Below are 16,437 nucleotides of genomic sequence, written 5' to 3'. Positions count from 1 at the left end.
GCTGAGTCTGGGCTGAAGCTGCCAGCTCCAGTTTCTGGTTCTCCCAGACATTCCAAGCAGAGGCAGGCACAATGTGGCATTGGCAGCACACTTCAGATGGAGAAGCACAGACAAGTGCCTGTCCAAGGTCGGGCACTGGTTCTCAGTCCTTGCACCATGTAAGAACCACACTTGGAGATGTTTATATCCCTGCCAGCAGGCTGGCCCAACCAATTAAACCTGAACTTCGTGAGGTGGTACAAGGACTCCAGGATCCCAAGAACACACATGCTATCTCCTGGGAATTGTTCCGGGTACAGATATCCAATCCCCTGCAACAAAATCTGAGAATTCAGTCTACTAAGAAATCTTCCAAGCAGTGGGCCACAAAGCTGCAGGACAGACAAATTTCATGCCATATCTATTTCTCCAGCTGCAGTCCAAATCCCAGGGGTCTACAGGCATTGGCCAGACAAGAACTCAGAACAGGAAACACTAGTCTAGCCCAGATTAAATAAAAGAGGGAAAACAGAAAGGCTCTGAGCTCCAGCATTTGCTTTCCTTGGCTTTGTGACCCACCATGGTGTGAAGTACTCTATCCCTTCACAGTGATAACCAGACACCTCTGAGCTCATCGGCAAATTAAATCTCTCCTCCCTTAAGTTCCTGCGTCAGCCATTTTTACCACAACAAAAAGCGAGGGAAATAACTAAAGCACACAGTCAGAGAGATGAGACTCTGCCCTTCAATTACAGACCTGTCTGAAGCAATTTGCCTGTAATAACTGGTCATTTCACCAACTGATTTTCATAAAATTGACAGGAATTCCCCAATTCAAATCCTTATGCACTCTGGTGACATCATGTGCCCACCAAGGCTAACTTCCCTCCTGCAAAGGACTAAGGGCCTTCAAGGACAGTGGTGATTTACTTTTCTCATCACTCATCAAAAAAAGCAACTTGAGAAAGGAAGGAGGGTTTATTTGGGCTCACAGTTCAAAGGAAGATAGTCCATCACAGTGGGGAAGGGATGGTGGGAGCCGCTTGACCTGTGGGGACAAACAGGAAGCAGAACAAAGAGAATACCCTACTTACTTATTCTCCCTTCTTATTCAGTCAAAGACATCAACCACGGGAGGCCTTCTCAGTTAACCCTCCTCGGAAATGCTCATAAAAGGCATAGCCATTGGTATATCTCCTAGGTGATTCCAAATCCAGTCAAGTTAACAATGAAGATGAACAAACATCACAGTGGGTTACCATAAAATCTACTGTTGTGCTATAGACCCCGCCCCTCTAGCACAGACATGTGCACCCTCACGTGCATGCACTCATCTGAGATTGAGAGGGGACACTAATTCAAAGAGATACTTGGACTAGGTATAAACCAGAACTGTCTTGAGTAATATGGATTGTGATCATTCTAGATAGCAATAGACACTGTAAAATATTGGTTGGTTAATAAAATCATTCTGTTAATGTGTAGTCCTGGGTGTCTCCCAGTCAAGATAGGTATTTCTGTGGGAACCTTGGATAATATGAATTATGAGTGTGGACATGCTTGTCCTTACATCCAGTCTCTGTGACTGCCACCACTACAGGCTAATTATATAGCACCCACCATAAGAAAATATCCCTTAAATATCTGTTAAGTTGAACTGACATACCTTGTTGAAACATTCCCACAGTTGAATGCTTATTGAATGAATAGTGCTCTGACCCACAAATGATGTGTCAGTTCAGGAGATAGAAACAGGAGAATCAGGAGTTCAAGGCTAGCCTTGGCTACATGGTGAGCTTGAGATTTTGATTCCAAACTACATGACTATTAGGTTTGTTCCTCTTCCCAAAGACTTGTTTGGCCATTGTGGTGGTTTGAATGAGAATAGTTTCCATAGGCTCATATATTTGAATGCTTGATCTCCAGTTGGTGCAACTGTTTGGGAAGGGCTCTGAGATGTGACTTTGGTGAAGCAAGTGTCTCACTCTAGGTGGGCTTTAAGGTTTCCAAAGCCCACATCATTCCCAGTTCGGGTTCTCACTCTGCTTGTGGGTCAGATGTGAGTTCTCACATACTGCTCCAGGACCATGCCTGCCTGCCTGCTGCCATGCTATCCACCATAATGGTCATATGGTTCCAGGACTGTAACCCCCTGGAACTAAGAGCCCCAAATTAAATGCTTTCATTTATAACTTACCTTGGCCATGGTGTCTCTTCACAGCAGCAGAAAAATAACTAAGACACCACATTCCTCCTTTTACACTGATCTCTCAACTCCTAATTTAACAGCTTCTCACCCTTCAAAGAAGAATTAAGACTTTGCCTCTCTGAAGTCCTACCGAGTACACTCTCTCTTTGTTCCTTGCAATTATTATTGTCTGAGTGGTGTGCCCTTCTATGAGCTTTGCCTTTCTCCTCTAAAAATGCATCATACCTAGAGAACACTCGCTAAGAACAGAGGCATTGTAATAATTCAAATGATGGGTTTCAAAGACTGGAGTCTGGGGGGCAGTGAGACTTTAATGAGTAGCATGTGCATCTGGTTGACCTGGAGGCTAAGGCTAGTAAGATGAACTGAAGCTAAATACCAAAGAGTATCAGAAGCATGAAGAGTCCGGACCTTCTACACAGTTCTTGAAGCCTATAGAATTGTCGGTGGTGAGCTATGCTGAGGTGAGATCCACGAGATCTGTGCTGAGGTGACGTCTATGGAGAGGAATTGTGCTTCTTATGATGGTGTGATGACAGGCCAGAGATGACAGTGTGTGGATGATGTGAACTTTCCTCCAGTTTTTTGCTCTTCTAGGCAAGAGGTAACAAGCAAATGAAATTAAGACAGAGTGATTCAGTGGGACCCACAGTCAGCTTGTTAGAGAAAAACAAACCCCCAGAAGGACTCTGAAGTTGCCAGCTCATGTGCATGAGAGGCAATAGACTCACACACCCTACAAGGAGCATGTTTAGAGGAAGAGTGGGAATGTCCAGAGGAACACTGAGGATCCCAGGAGATGCCTGTCTATGTGCTTCTGCGGCTTAGGGAGTCTGCACATCTGAAACACAGGGACAGCAGGGCACAGGTCGAGGGTGACAAGGCTGCAGGAGGAGGTGAGAGACCCCACATGCACAAGGACAACACCCATGTCCAAAGCAGACGTGGGCCTCCGAGGAGCACCAACAGGTTGCCCTGCAGACTTACAGCAGCCTGTCCCCCAAGTTCTTCTGAGAAATAATTCTTTCAGTCTGCCATCTCTTAAAATTATTTTTCTGTTTGCTAATAATATCCAGGCACAAAACCTCCGGCTCATCAGCTTGGGTTTAATGTGATAAAAAATCCATATTCACCTTGAATAGGCTATTCAGATAACAGATACTTATTTGATCAGACTCCATTTTCCCCTCAACTCTACCCTGCCTACAACAATAACAACAAAAAAGACTCCAACCAAAGGTTTGGGAGACCATTGTTCATGGTCCTTCAGACCCTAGTAGACAGCAACCACAAGGAGAGACATTAAAAATTAATGAATGTGCTGTACTCAGTGTCTTGCAGTCAAGGATATTTAAGTAGATAAAAGAGGCCTGGGGAGGGAAAGTCTAGTTGCTAATGTTTTCTTTATAATTAGTAGGTGAAAAAAAGAAGTGGGAGAAGTCAGTTGCCACTGAGACAAAGTGAAAAGCACGCATTAGACAAGGCCAACAGAAAGGACGGTACACAGACAAATGGAGCATTCTTAGGCGTGTGTCTCAAGGAGAGGGGAGGAGGCAGGAGAGGAGCAGAAGGTTCCCACCCCGGCAGCTTCGCCTACAGCCTGGCTGGCCCTGACTTGAGTAATGAGACTGTTTGGACAAGCCTGAGGCCAATGGCAGAGACTTGTATAAGAACAACACCAAAAAGTCTCTGGCTACTCTAGTCTCCGGAAAGAAAACCTGAGGTCCCTTCACACTGCAATTGTCTGTAGCCAAGGAGTGGTTTTATGTCGTCACTATGCCTCCTGTGGCACCCACCAAGGGAAATATGTGCTCCTGATATGTGAATTAAAATGCCAGTCGTCAGGCCAAACACAAGGGTGTTTGCCCAGCTCTGAAATGGAAAATCCAGTACCTGATTTCCATGACCTGCAAGGCCAATCAGATTTCCCCCCAAACACAGCGTTTGGTAAGCTAGAAATGCCTCTACTACGGTATCACAGACTCAGAACATCAACACATTTTCCAAGTCAAGCCTGAAGCAAAGGATTCTATGTTTGGCTCACGTTGTGTTTTATAGGAAAGCCTGTGACACCATTCTAAGGGGAGAATTGGAATGTTGCGGTTTGCAGTCATATGGAGAGCAGATACTCACAGGCAAAGAACTGGCCCAGTGTCACATTGTCTATGAAACAGCATAGGTCAGGTAGAGCTTGGGCATACACAGAGAAGATTAAGGCTGCCATGCCACATGTATCGATTGCTCACTGTTTTATTTGGGGCCATGAGCCAAAGGAGTTTGGGAGAGACAAGTACTGTACTTTCCTTCCTATGAGGTATAGCTGATATGAGCTACCTTTTTTTTTCCCCCATAATCCAACTCAAAGTGCAGATTCTGGTGAGTCCCCCAGCTTAGTCACACATGGGAGCCATATTTACTATGGCCTCTCAGACTTCACCCAAGATTCAGAGACAAGGGTCTAGGCTGGGAGGATAGCCCCGGCATCTGTGGGTCACATGAGCTCTCAGGGTCTGCAAAGGGCAGTTGTGATGAGAGCCCTGCGTCAGCCTTTCATAGCCCCTGGTTGAGTCATCTTGGTTCCAACCACTTCTTCCTAAGCCAAGCGTCTGCAGATGGTGTGGAGTCCAGTCACACTGAATGCTTAGTAAACTGATGATTGTCTCTAAATAAGGAGTGACGCAATCTGGTTCCTATTTTAGGAAAGTGGCCATGTAGGAGGAATGGCGGAAGGACTGAGGATGGAGAGCCCGAGGCCAAGAAGACCAGTTGGCCGCTTGACCAATGACAGCTATCAAGGCCATGGAGGAGGGAGGCTGTGACTGACAGCGGAAGCTGAAAACATGGCTGAGACGAAAGCTTCAGATCTGGTGAGTGCAGTGAGAGCAAAGGCAAGAAGGGTTCGATTTCAAGATGGGGAGATGAAGTTGGGGTAACAAACGAGGCCAGCGGAGCTGAAGAGGGGAAAGCACGCCATCTGCCTGAACGCCTGTCTCCTTTTCATGTCCTGGGCCCTGGAAGGACAAGGCGCGTCACACAGAGGATAACTTGTGTTTCTGGCTGGACTCTGGGCTGCCGAAGGGCGGTGTTCCTCTTTTCCAGTCTGGGCATCTATACCAGTCAGCACATGATTGGCACACAGTGTGCTCTGGGTAAGAAGGTGAGGGGCATAACGAAGCTGGAGACAGCCTCACTGGTCAACCTGTTACTGAGTCACATAGAAGCCAAAATGCACCTGGGCTGCAAATGACGTTCTTGGCGTTCTTGTCCAGGAAGCCAGTATGGCCGACAGCTTCTTTCTGTATGTGGGAAAGGAGAGATGTGGGTGGATCCCTGTGCGGAGGGCCTGTGTCTGTCATAGTCAGGGACTCATTGGAGTAGGGGGCAGAAAGGGAGGGACTGGAAGAGAACCTGGTCAGCAGAATTTAGGAGAACGGGGAATAAGCCACTCAGCTCCACGCACAGCGGAGAAACCTCCCTCTAAGTGGGGGTCGCGGGTGAGTGTGGGGAGGTGACCTCATTAACAGCTGCTTGGAGAGAAACACTGCCAAGACTCAGACTTTGTCTCCTTTTCAGTAATGCTGTTCTTCACTTTCAGATATCCCTGCAATGCCACTTTCTTCTCCTAAGTTCCTGAAATGGCATCGTAAGTATGTTTAATTATCAGTCAATCACAGCCAGGAATCACCAGGCAGACGCTGTGCTCAAATCAGAAGAATCTGCCCACATGCGCCCCAGGGGCGGACCTCAACCAGTACCGGTCTGATGCGCGTGGGGCAGCACGTGACCTGTCTCCCCATCCCACCTCTCCTCACAGATGCTCTCTAAGTAGTTTGACCCCTCCTGTACCCAGAAATAGGTTGCATCAGCTAGAGTTATATTTTTCACATGAAACCTCTCGGTGTGGTTTATTTTATTGCGATTCCTCTCCTTCTTCCCCTATGGCCCTCCTCCTCCTCAATGCCTGCAGCGCGGGGCCGCACTGCCAATTCCAAGTATGATTCCTCGATTTCTCTGCCTGCCATGCTGGGAAAGCTTCATTTTCACATTTCCCTTGGCCTGAAAATGTTAACTTCCCGTTTCAGGAGGGCGGTGCAGGTTTTTCTTTCCAGTATCTATGGAACTGAGTTTACATTTACACTCACTGCCCCAGCCACACAGGTCCTCCTCGTCCATTTCTCATTTCCTACGCGTCAGAAATCAGAAAGTTTCTGTAGTAGGCAGAGTCTGCGGGAGCTGTTGTTCACAGCTGGGGAGGGAAAGGGAAAACTGGGGAAGAAAAAAAAAATGGAAAGACCAAAAGGACAAAGGGCTCTTCAAGCAGAAGGCGCTGCCGTCACCGCCTTGCAGAAGAACTCACTGCTTCTGCAGTCTGCTGTGGGCTTTTGTTTTCGTGGCGGGTGAACTCAGTCACCCCTTGTTTATTCAGTCCTGTGAGCCTGGTTCAGCTCTAACACAGCCTGCTCCCTATCTAAGCATGCTCCCTGCAAAGGCGTCTGTCATGGAAATGAAGCTGTGTCGCTCAAGACCCAACTAAAGCTGAAGGGAAGGATTCAAGCTAAGAGATAGTGAATTAAGACATAAATATTCAGAGCTGTGACCTCTCTCGCTTGGGCTTTTTGCATAACAGAAACTGTGCAAGGAGAACCTGGGAACCTGGCTAGGTCTCCTGCGGGAAGGGCGGAGAATGAGAGACTGAAGGGGTGAGCCACCTGGCCCCAGAGCTGCCTAGGTCTGGGAAGGAGACCAGACAGGGCGGGGTGGAGCTGGGAGGGGGTCTAGGGAGGGAGAGAATTTGTTGATGACTCCTGTGTTTAGGTCTGTGATCTGTCTTCCACATCTTTTCAGTTCACTACAGTGAAGTATCTTGGAGAAGTAGGCTGTACTTTGAATGTGACTTCGCCAGCTGATTCTAATAGGGATTACAGACACATGTAACATCATGTAGACACCAACTGTGAGGAGGAGCTGGCAAGGAAACTGGGAGAGGGTGTTAGAAGATTAAAAACACAATTCTCAGGATGGTATAAAGAAATGGGACTCAATTTTCCTCTAGACAGTCGGTCCTTGAATACTGAACTCCATCCCTCAGTCCCTCTGGGTGGGCGTGTTAGGATTTACATATCAAATGCATCCCACAGGCTCCTGGGTTGGCATGTTGATCTCCAGCTGGTGCTACTCCTGGGCTAAGTTATAGAAACATTAGGAAGTGGGTCACTGGGGACCGGTCCTTCAAGGTGCTGTCTTTCTCTTTGCTTCCTACTTGGTCACTCACGGAACAGTTCTCCCAGGACACAGGCTCCCTTCAGGACATACATATGTTCTACCTAAGCAGCTGGAGCCAAGTGACCATGGACTGAACCTTCTGAAGCCATGAGACGGCATAAATCTGTCTCCCTTAAGTTGTCTCTCTCAGGTATTCTGCCGAAGTGTCAGGAAAGTAACTAACACATTCATCAAACAACAAGTCTCGACAGTCCAGGACCCAGTGAGCACAGGGTGGCAGGATGCCTCTCGATGGAACAACCTTCTTGCTACTTGGGATCTTCCCTTTGTGGCCACAGAAGCAAAACTGACTCCCTTACAGAAGCCGTCAAGGCTACACCCACATGAAGGCCAGGCATTCCTTTTGCCCTTCCCCTTAGCAGTGTTATCTGGAAGCCTGCACCATAGTGAGGACTGACAGGGATCCATGAAAGAACAATCTTCCCTTGGAGCTTATTGAAATTATTAAGATATTGCCACGAGATGTCACTTGACAGAAAAAAAAAAAAAAAAAAAAAAAGGCTACTTTCCCCAAATCACTCTCAGACTCTCAGAATATTTGGGAAAATAAAACGATTTGACAGCTGTTCGGGAAGTGGGTGGGAGAAGCTTCCAGCCTTGAGACCACAGCTCAGCTTCCCAGCTCTGAAAGCCACATGCATCACAGAACTCTTCATGGACCACTGAGCTGAAGAGACTGCCACCCCACCAGGCAGGGAGCTGCAAAGGCACCTCATTGGTAGAGGGGCTTAACCCAGAACCCAAGGCTCCAGTCCTCAGCCCTCCTCAGCAGGAGTCGGGATCCAGTCACCCTCTGACACATCATTTTGTCAAAACAACCCCAGCACTCATTCCCTGCCCCCTCCCCCAGTTCTGCCTGAGATCCAAGAGAGAGAAATAGGGGAGAGACAGAGTCGAGAGAGATTAGAAACATAACCGGTCTATATACATTCTAATTTTCTCCATCAAATAAAACTTTCTGAGTTTCCCAATTCTCAACCACAATTACTTGTAACTTTTATAATTAGAAAATTGTGAAAAGAATTAAAGACTTCTCTTTGCCTCCAGATTGCCCAAGGGTGATTACCACCCTTCCTAAGCCCTGACTTCTCGTCTGTGCAATGAGAAGCTGTGTGTGTGGCCTGCTTACTAAGATCCGACTCAGTGCTGACACTTTGGAAATCTGAGAAATTTGATCACAAGTTATTACTGATTTAGCCACAAGAGACTACAACCCTTAAAAGCTTGCAAGGAATCCCAATTACTTGTATCTAACTTGACAGGAAAAGGTAGTTATCTTGGCATGGGGGAAATAATGAAAGATACAAATTCCATTTTCTCTTTTGGAGAGCTCAACAACCCACTGGCCCAGTAGACATTGTCTAGGGCCGATCTTCATCATCTTGAGACTTTGACGGTCTTAATGCATTTGTGAATGCCAGATGCTGTGACACACAGGCTAGCAGCTGACAGCACTTTAGGAGATCAGATGTTTGTATCTCACTCACTTGAAAACCAAAATAGATACTTCTAATTGGGGGTGGAAGGATGGTCTCTCCATGTGGTGATTTAGGGGTGAAGGATGCCCATCTTCGTCTCTGCTATTCTCAACAAATTTAATTTCTTGGACACAGAGGATGCAGGCAGGATTTTAAGGCCTCCTGCTGTAAGTGGTCCTCACCATGTCCTCTCATTTTCTTTTGATTCTATTCAACCACAGAACCAGCTGTCAGTCTTTAAGTAGGCATGCCTTATCACCAAAGATAAGGAAATTGAAGCCTGGCCAATAAGTGACAGCTCTGTAATTTGATCTCAAAACTTCTGACTGCAAGACAAATGCCACATGAACAGCAGAGCCAAGAGGCTGTTGACTGCTGTGATGACTCCACAGGCAGCAAATGCGACAGAAGAGCTCCCTGGGGAGGGAGGAGTTGAATGTCACCTGCTGGATATGGATGGGTACAGGGTACGAGAGAAGTAAACTGCTCAGCCAGTGAGTCATGGCTAAACTGGAACTCCAAACCGGAAAGTCATCTTTTCCTCTGCTACCAGATAGCCTTAAATTCCACCTGGAAGGTAGGTCTACACTTACTGACCGGAGGAGGCAAAGCCCGCTGAACCTCTAGGGAAGAGAAGGCGAGGTAGCAGAAGTTATCACTGAGAGCCAGGCTGGAAGGCGATTGCATCTGTGGAATATTAGTTCCTGAATATATACCCTGTGTGCTACATTGCCTGTAACTTTTACTTTTCACTTAAATTGAGTTTTATGGTTTTGTAGTAATAAAATCATTCCATTTATACTGTGTTCCTACCCAATAAGCTTTTACTAAGATATAATCTTTTACGTTCCCACCAGATGCTTTGATTAACAGAGTTATAGATTCATCTGGTTCCACATTCAAACAACTGCCCTGATTAATTTTTGGTTTTCATACTATTGCTCTGATCCATTGCCCAGCTTTGTAGAGTGGTACTAAGATCACTCACCAGTTTGGCACTCTTGGCCATGTGAAGGTACTGACCTGTGTACCTCAGACTTATGCTAATCAGCCTGACTTGATCGGTGTTATCCTTATTACTTGTAACCTGATTAAAGTTATGAATCTCTGAAATATAACTGTGTTTTCAAGATTGTCATCTAAATTATGTAAATAACTAGCACAGTAATTAGCTCTCTCTTTGATGAGCTTCCGTTTAGGTTCAAGATGAGCTGATCTATATTTATCGGCTCAAGGCATGCTTCTCTTGCAGACAGGCATGCAGGAGGTGAGCATCCCAGAGGACTGTCACATCAGCATCCTCACCCAGGATGGCTGGCCACCAGCTCACCTCTCCACTCTCACTCTTTACCCATCCTCAATTCAAGCAGAGTCTTCAAGAATGTGAGCAGCTGAATCCTTACTTCCCCTAGCTACTTCTGGAATCCTAAGACAGAGAACCGTTTTCTTTATCTACATTCTTTCTAGTTCTGCAAGGGGAATTTTCCAGAGTTTTCTAAAGAGCTCTGCCTATTTCTCTCCTCCATTTGGAGATAAGAAAGCAACAAAGCAATTTCCCCATAATAATAACTGGCTTCCTTCCATGAAATAAGAGTTTCAGCTCCTTGGTTGAGCTTTGGTGGCCCTGGTGGCCCTGTGGTCAGAACTGTTCTTGGCAAACTTGCTGTGGGAGGGACACATATTAGCCAGGGTTTGCACCCCGACTCTACCACTTACACTCATGACAGTTCATCTTTCTCGGCATAAGCTCCTTAACCAGACAGTAAGTGTAGACTATTGTCATGCATGATTGTGCTGGCAATGAAAGGGGGTTCTGTCAAGTTGGCCTTATTCCTCTAAGAAGCAGTGTTCATTCATATACTAGATTCTGTCCCACAACCCTACACAGCCATGCATTTCTCTGGGTCTCAGTTTTTCTATCTCTAAAATGGGAATAGTGATTATACCCAGGTCATTACATTACATTACATTTCTGAAATTTGAATGTGAGCACTCGTTGCTGAGTTCTGCATTTGTTAGCACTATTCTTAGGTATATTTTTCTGGCCTGGGAAGACATGGAAGACATTCTTGAGAGTTGGTTTCCTCCCTTTCCAACTTCCATCTCACAGAGCCCTAGGCTTGGCTCCCAGAGTTTACAGTTCCTTGACGGCAGCTCTCAGACCGCGACTAGCAGCCTGCTCTGACCCCCCACAAAACCACCCCACTGGCAGTTAGGCGCTAGCACTCTACAGTCCAGCGCGGCTGCCAGGCGGTGTGGGTTCACCTTGACTTTCCACCTGTGTACATGACACAGTGTCCCATTCCGAAGACTGCCAGTTGCTGACTCCCCGGGATGCTGACTGGCCATACGCTCACCTCATCGGCCTTCTTATCCAGTGTCTTCCTTTGCTGCTGCAGCTGCTGCTCTTCAAATTTCTGCAAAGCACCCTTTTGAGACCCAGGATGAATCCCATGAAGACCCATCCTCCTGCCTCTGGCATGAGTGTGTGATGGGAACTTGCATAATGTGGCCAGCAAGCCTCTGCCTCTGCACAGCTGCAACGGGTTCCACAGCCAAGAGGGACAATTAGACCACTGGACCTGAGCGGAAGCCAGGGCTGCGTTCTAGAACTGAAGAACCATGAACTGATATCAAAGCAGGTTTTAAAACTCTTCAATGAGAACAGAGCTGTTGGGTCAGGAGATAACAGGGACCCTGTTATCATCAGCTGTCAGAGTCCCAACCAAACAGCTCACATTTGAGAATGGAGTATAATCAATTAGTAGATGAATGCTTACGGGAGGAAGCAGGAAGGACATGGGAATGGAATGTAACTTCACATGGGCAAGACACTCTTTTGCAGATAATGAAAATGCTCTAAAATTATGTAGTAATGTTGGCACAACTCTGGATATTCTACACACCAGTAAGAGGTCTACTATAAAAGAGTATTTTATGGTAAGTGAACTATATCTTAATATTATTAAGCTTTAAGAATGGGATCCTAATATGAACCCATCCAAAAGGCCTCTCTCTTCTGCTCGCCCCCCCCCCCCATGGGAGCTGCCAGGAAGCAGATGTGCTGTTGGGACAGTGCCACAAACCATTAGGAGATGCACAAATATTAATTGATGATAATATTTTTTCCATCCAGCTCAGCGCTTTCTTCACCGGGTGCAATTTTGCCCCAGAGGACATTTGGCAATGTTTGAAGACATCTTTGTCATCATGCTTGGGGACAGCTGCTGGTGTGTGGTGGGTAGAAGCCCAGGGCACTGCCAGGTATCCCGTACTGCACAGACTGAGCGCCACCCAGAGCACCTCACTGGAAACCTCTGTAACGCTAAAGCTGTACTTGAGGCTCCTCTCACCCTGTTTTAACATAAGCTGTTTTTCTTTAAGGCTCAAAGCTGAATATCTAAGACAATTCCAAAGTTCTTTCCCCAAGGTATTTTTTTTTTTTGTAGGTAATTTTGATAGTGATAACCTAGTTTCAATTTGTTTCAGATTTACAAGAAAAACAGACTTTTTTTTTTTTACAACTTCTCAATGCACTTCTCTTTTGCAAGAAAAGCTAGGTAAATTCTTCATGAGAATATTGTATTTTCAGTAAATTAAAAAGTTTGTATGTTCAATGTGATTGTTTCCTAAGCTTCCTATGTATTCCTTTGAGAAGAAAAAAAAGGCTTATATTCAATTGAATAAAAACAATATTACCTTTTCTCTTTAAAATGTAATTTCAAAGAAAAGTGTCTTACTGAGGAAACAGAAGTGCGTGTTTATTGTTGGAGGGTGTCAGAGATGGGAGGCGCGGGAAGTGGGGGAAAGCACTAGAGCTCTGAGCTGAGCTGAGTTTGAGTTTCAGCTCCGCCGTTGGTACCCAGTGGCCCTGGCCACTCACTGTTCTTCCTGAGCTTCCTCTTATAGAAGCAAGGTGAGAGACACTCATTCAGAATCCCACGTGAGCCCTAAGCCAATGCTCACTAGTATTCTCCTCTTTCTTCTGGTAGCTTCCACCAGTGGTCCAACCTGACCCAGACAGCATGCTGCTGACACCTCACATCCCACTCCTCATCCAGTTTCTATTCACTGGTACCTCCTTTGCAGACACCAGTGGTAGTGTGCATAATAATGGCATGGGCAGGAAGGGATACAGGCCAGTGACAGAGCACCTGCTTGGCATATACAAGACACAGAAAGAAATGGCAGGCATTAGCAAGTTTGCTTGCAGAGGTTTTCTGTCCATTGCGGGGGCCTGCAACAGGAATGGCTGGTGGCAGCACCTGGCATCTCCTCAGACTGGCATCTTAGGGTGGGCATCCCTTTTCTGCACTCAAGCAGGTTCCAAGTGTACACTGAGCAGGTTGTGAGATAATGTCCTCAGTGTCTGCCCAGTAGCTCCTCGTTTTATTTTAAATGTTTTATTAACATATTAATTACACATACAAATAGGTTTTATGGTGACATTTTCATATCTGTATATAATGGGTTTCAATCATCTTCACCTATGTTACTGTCTTAGGTTTCTATTGCTGTGCTCAACACCATGACCAAAAGCACCCTGAGAAGGGAAGGGTTTTCTAGCTGACTGTGAAAAGGCTATCTCAGATTCCAGTCACAAGTCCTTCCTTGAGGAAAGTCAGGGCAGGGACATGGAGGCAGAACCTGAAGCAAAAAGCCATATAGGAATACCACTTACAGATTTGCTCCTCCTGGCTTGCTCAGTCTGCTTTCTTATACACTCCAGGACTACCCACCCAGGGTAGGCTGGACCCTTCCCCATAAATCAAGAAAATGTCCTATAGATTTTCCCACAGGCCAGTCTGATGGCTGCATTTTCTCATTTGAGGTTCCTTCTTCCCAGATGACTCTAGCTTGTGTCAAGTTGACAAAAAAAAAAAAAAAAAAAAAAAAGCCAACCAACACAGTTACCCTCCTTTGTCCCCTCCTACACCCACCAGTCCTGTTCCTCTCCCCAACTACTTCAAGTGTGTGTGTGTGTGTGTGTGTGTGTGTGTGTGTGTGTGTGTGTGTTCTACTGAGTTTTATTAGCATATGGATAAAGGTTTGCTTATAGGAGTATGGACACCTTACCAATGGTTATGCCCACTGAAAAAAACATTTCTCCTTTCCCTATCAACCACTAACTGAAAATGTATTCTCAAGTATCAGTAGGGCTCCATCAACCCCTCCCACTCACATAATATAATAACGACAGGCCTGAATTTGTGTAGAGCTGGTTTGGAGAATCACAGCCTGCACAACCCAAGAGGGCAACAATTAGGTCATGCTCAAAAGTCAGATTTCCACTCTGCCCCCAACCTGTTTCCTCTAGCTGTTAAATTCTTCTCCCACAATGTTCCCTAAGCCTTGGTGCGGTTGATGTAGATGTGCTGTTTATGACTGGGTATTCAACAGTGCTTTGACCAGTTCTGAGTTTGTGCCATCACCCCTAAGCCCTGCCTAAGGCTCCTTTGACTGCAGCTGACAGTAGCATTGATCTATAGGCATAAACACAGAAAGGAATTTGACTGAGAGGTCATGTCCATTTAGCAAAATAACAGCAGGAGCTTCTCCAGTTGGTCCTATGACCTCCTCGTGTAACGTGAATCTTAAAAGGTCTTATCAATAAAAACAACCTAGAGCCAGCTATTAGGGTGAAAGCTGAAAGATCAGAGAAGCAAAGCAAGCCAGCCACAAGCTCTTATCTCTACCAAATCCTCAGTCTCAAGAGAGTGAGTTCCTGTTTCCTCATGCCTTATATACTTTTTTCTGTCCTGCCATCTTACTTCCTGGGATTAAAGGTGTGTGTGCTTCCCAAGCAAAGGCATGAGATCTCAAGTGTTGGGGTTAAAGATGTGTGCCACTATGCCTGGCTCTGCTCCCAGGGCGGCCATGAACTCAAATATCCAGACAGATCTCTGTCTCCCGAGTGATAGGATTAAGGGTGTGTGCCATCACTGTCTGGCTTCTATGTCTAATCTAGTGGTTGGCTCTGTCTTCTGATCCCCAGATAAGTTTTATGGGGGTGCACAATGTATCACCACATTTTCCCTTTTTTGTCTAAAATAATAAAAGAAGGTTATAACTAATATAAGAAAAACTATATACAGTAAGTACAATAAGTATATACAATACATATGGTCAAGAATTACATTAACAATGTCTAGTCCATTAACATTTGACAGATTCAGACAAAAAACTCCATTATCTATCCTATTTTGGTGAGTCCAAAATGTACCTAATTCACTTTCTATCCTAACTTGTATTACCAACCAAAAACTATCTTTTGATGTCTTTCAAATTTATACACTTATACACCTCTTAGTGAGTTTATTTTCTGAATTTGTTAACAAGGAAACTATAACTATCTAATTTTCAACTCCCTCAGAGACCTGAGACGGAAATAATATTAATTGAGTTATCAGGAAGTGCAAACAAGTGACTTCCAAAAAATATGAGAAATGACAGAAACAGCTGATTGCCTGGACAGTCACCCAAGGTTTCTCTGCAATTTTGAGGCATCTATCTTTGGCCTACAGGCCTAGCATATCTGACAGTCTCATTTGTGAAGCAGGATTTTCTAAAGAGCTTTCCTACCTTATCTTGGCAGTCCTTTCTTTTGTGTCCTGCTTGTCCATTTTAGACAGCATACTGTCAGCAGTCAAGGCAAGGGCATTTTTTGCCCAGTAGCTAACTTTTGCCATAAAGAAAGTAAACTCCATAAGGAGTTTCTTCAATGCCCATCATCTTCTCTGAAGTATATTGGTGCTGCCATGAGCAGACATGTCTCATAGTCATAAAAAAAAAATCTATGTTATTAAAATATCTTAGTGCTGGAGAGATGGCTCAGTGGTTAAGAGCACTGACTGCTCTTCCAGAGGACCTGGGTTCAGTTCCCAGCACCCACATGGCAACTCACAACTGTCTGTAATTCCAGTTCCAGGGGACCTAACACCCATAGCAAAACACCAATGTACATAAAATAGAAATAAAAAAAACCTTAAGTGCCATATTTTGTAGATCTCTAAAGTGTTTGAAGATGACCTGTACATCTAAGATATATCTGTGACATTGAAAATATAACTAACATGACTACAAGTTCAATTGTAATGTCTAACTACTAACTTTCATTTCTTTATATCTTAATAGTTGTTAATAATAACTTTCAAGGATTAGCAAACTGCATTGCATTGTTAAATGAACTGTATAGGTACAGTGCCTTGAACAAGATTAGAAATAATATATATATATATATATATATATATATATAGTATTTTCTAACAAAATTAATCTCAAATTTGTATTAATATACAAAATTTGTATACAATAAACAAAAATCCAATCCAATGTAAAATATTTAAAACAAGTAGTTCCTTTTAAAAAGTAGATTCAATAATCTACTTTTTTGTCTTATCATATCTATAACCTCTCTTTTTTCTTTTCAGAGTGGATTCAATAATCTACCCTTTTATCCTATTATTTCTGCATCTCTTTTTTTTTTTC

Source organism: Peromyscus leucopus, chromosome 2, assembly GCF_004664715.2.
Source record: "Peromyscus leucopus breed LL Stock chromosome 2, UCI_PerLeu_2.1, whole genome shotgun sequence".
Lineage (NCBI taxonomy): Eukaryota > Metazoa > Chordata > Mammalia > Rodentia > Cricetidae > Peromyscus > Peromyscus leucopus.
The sequence above is the reverse complement of the archived record's forward strand: the minus strand, read 5'-3'. Positions refer to the sequence as shown.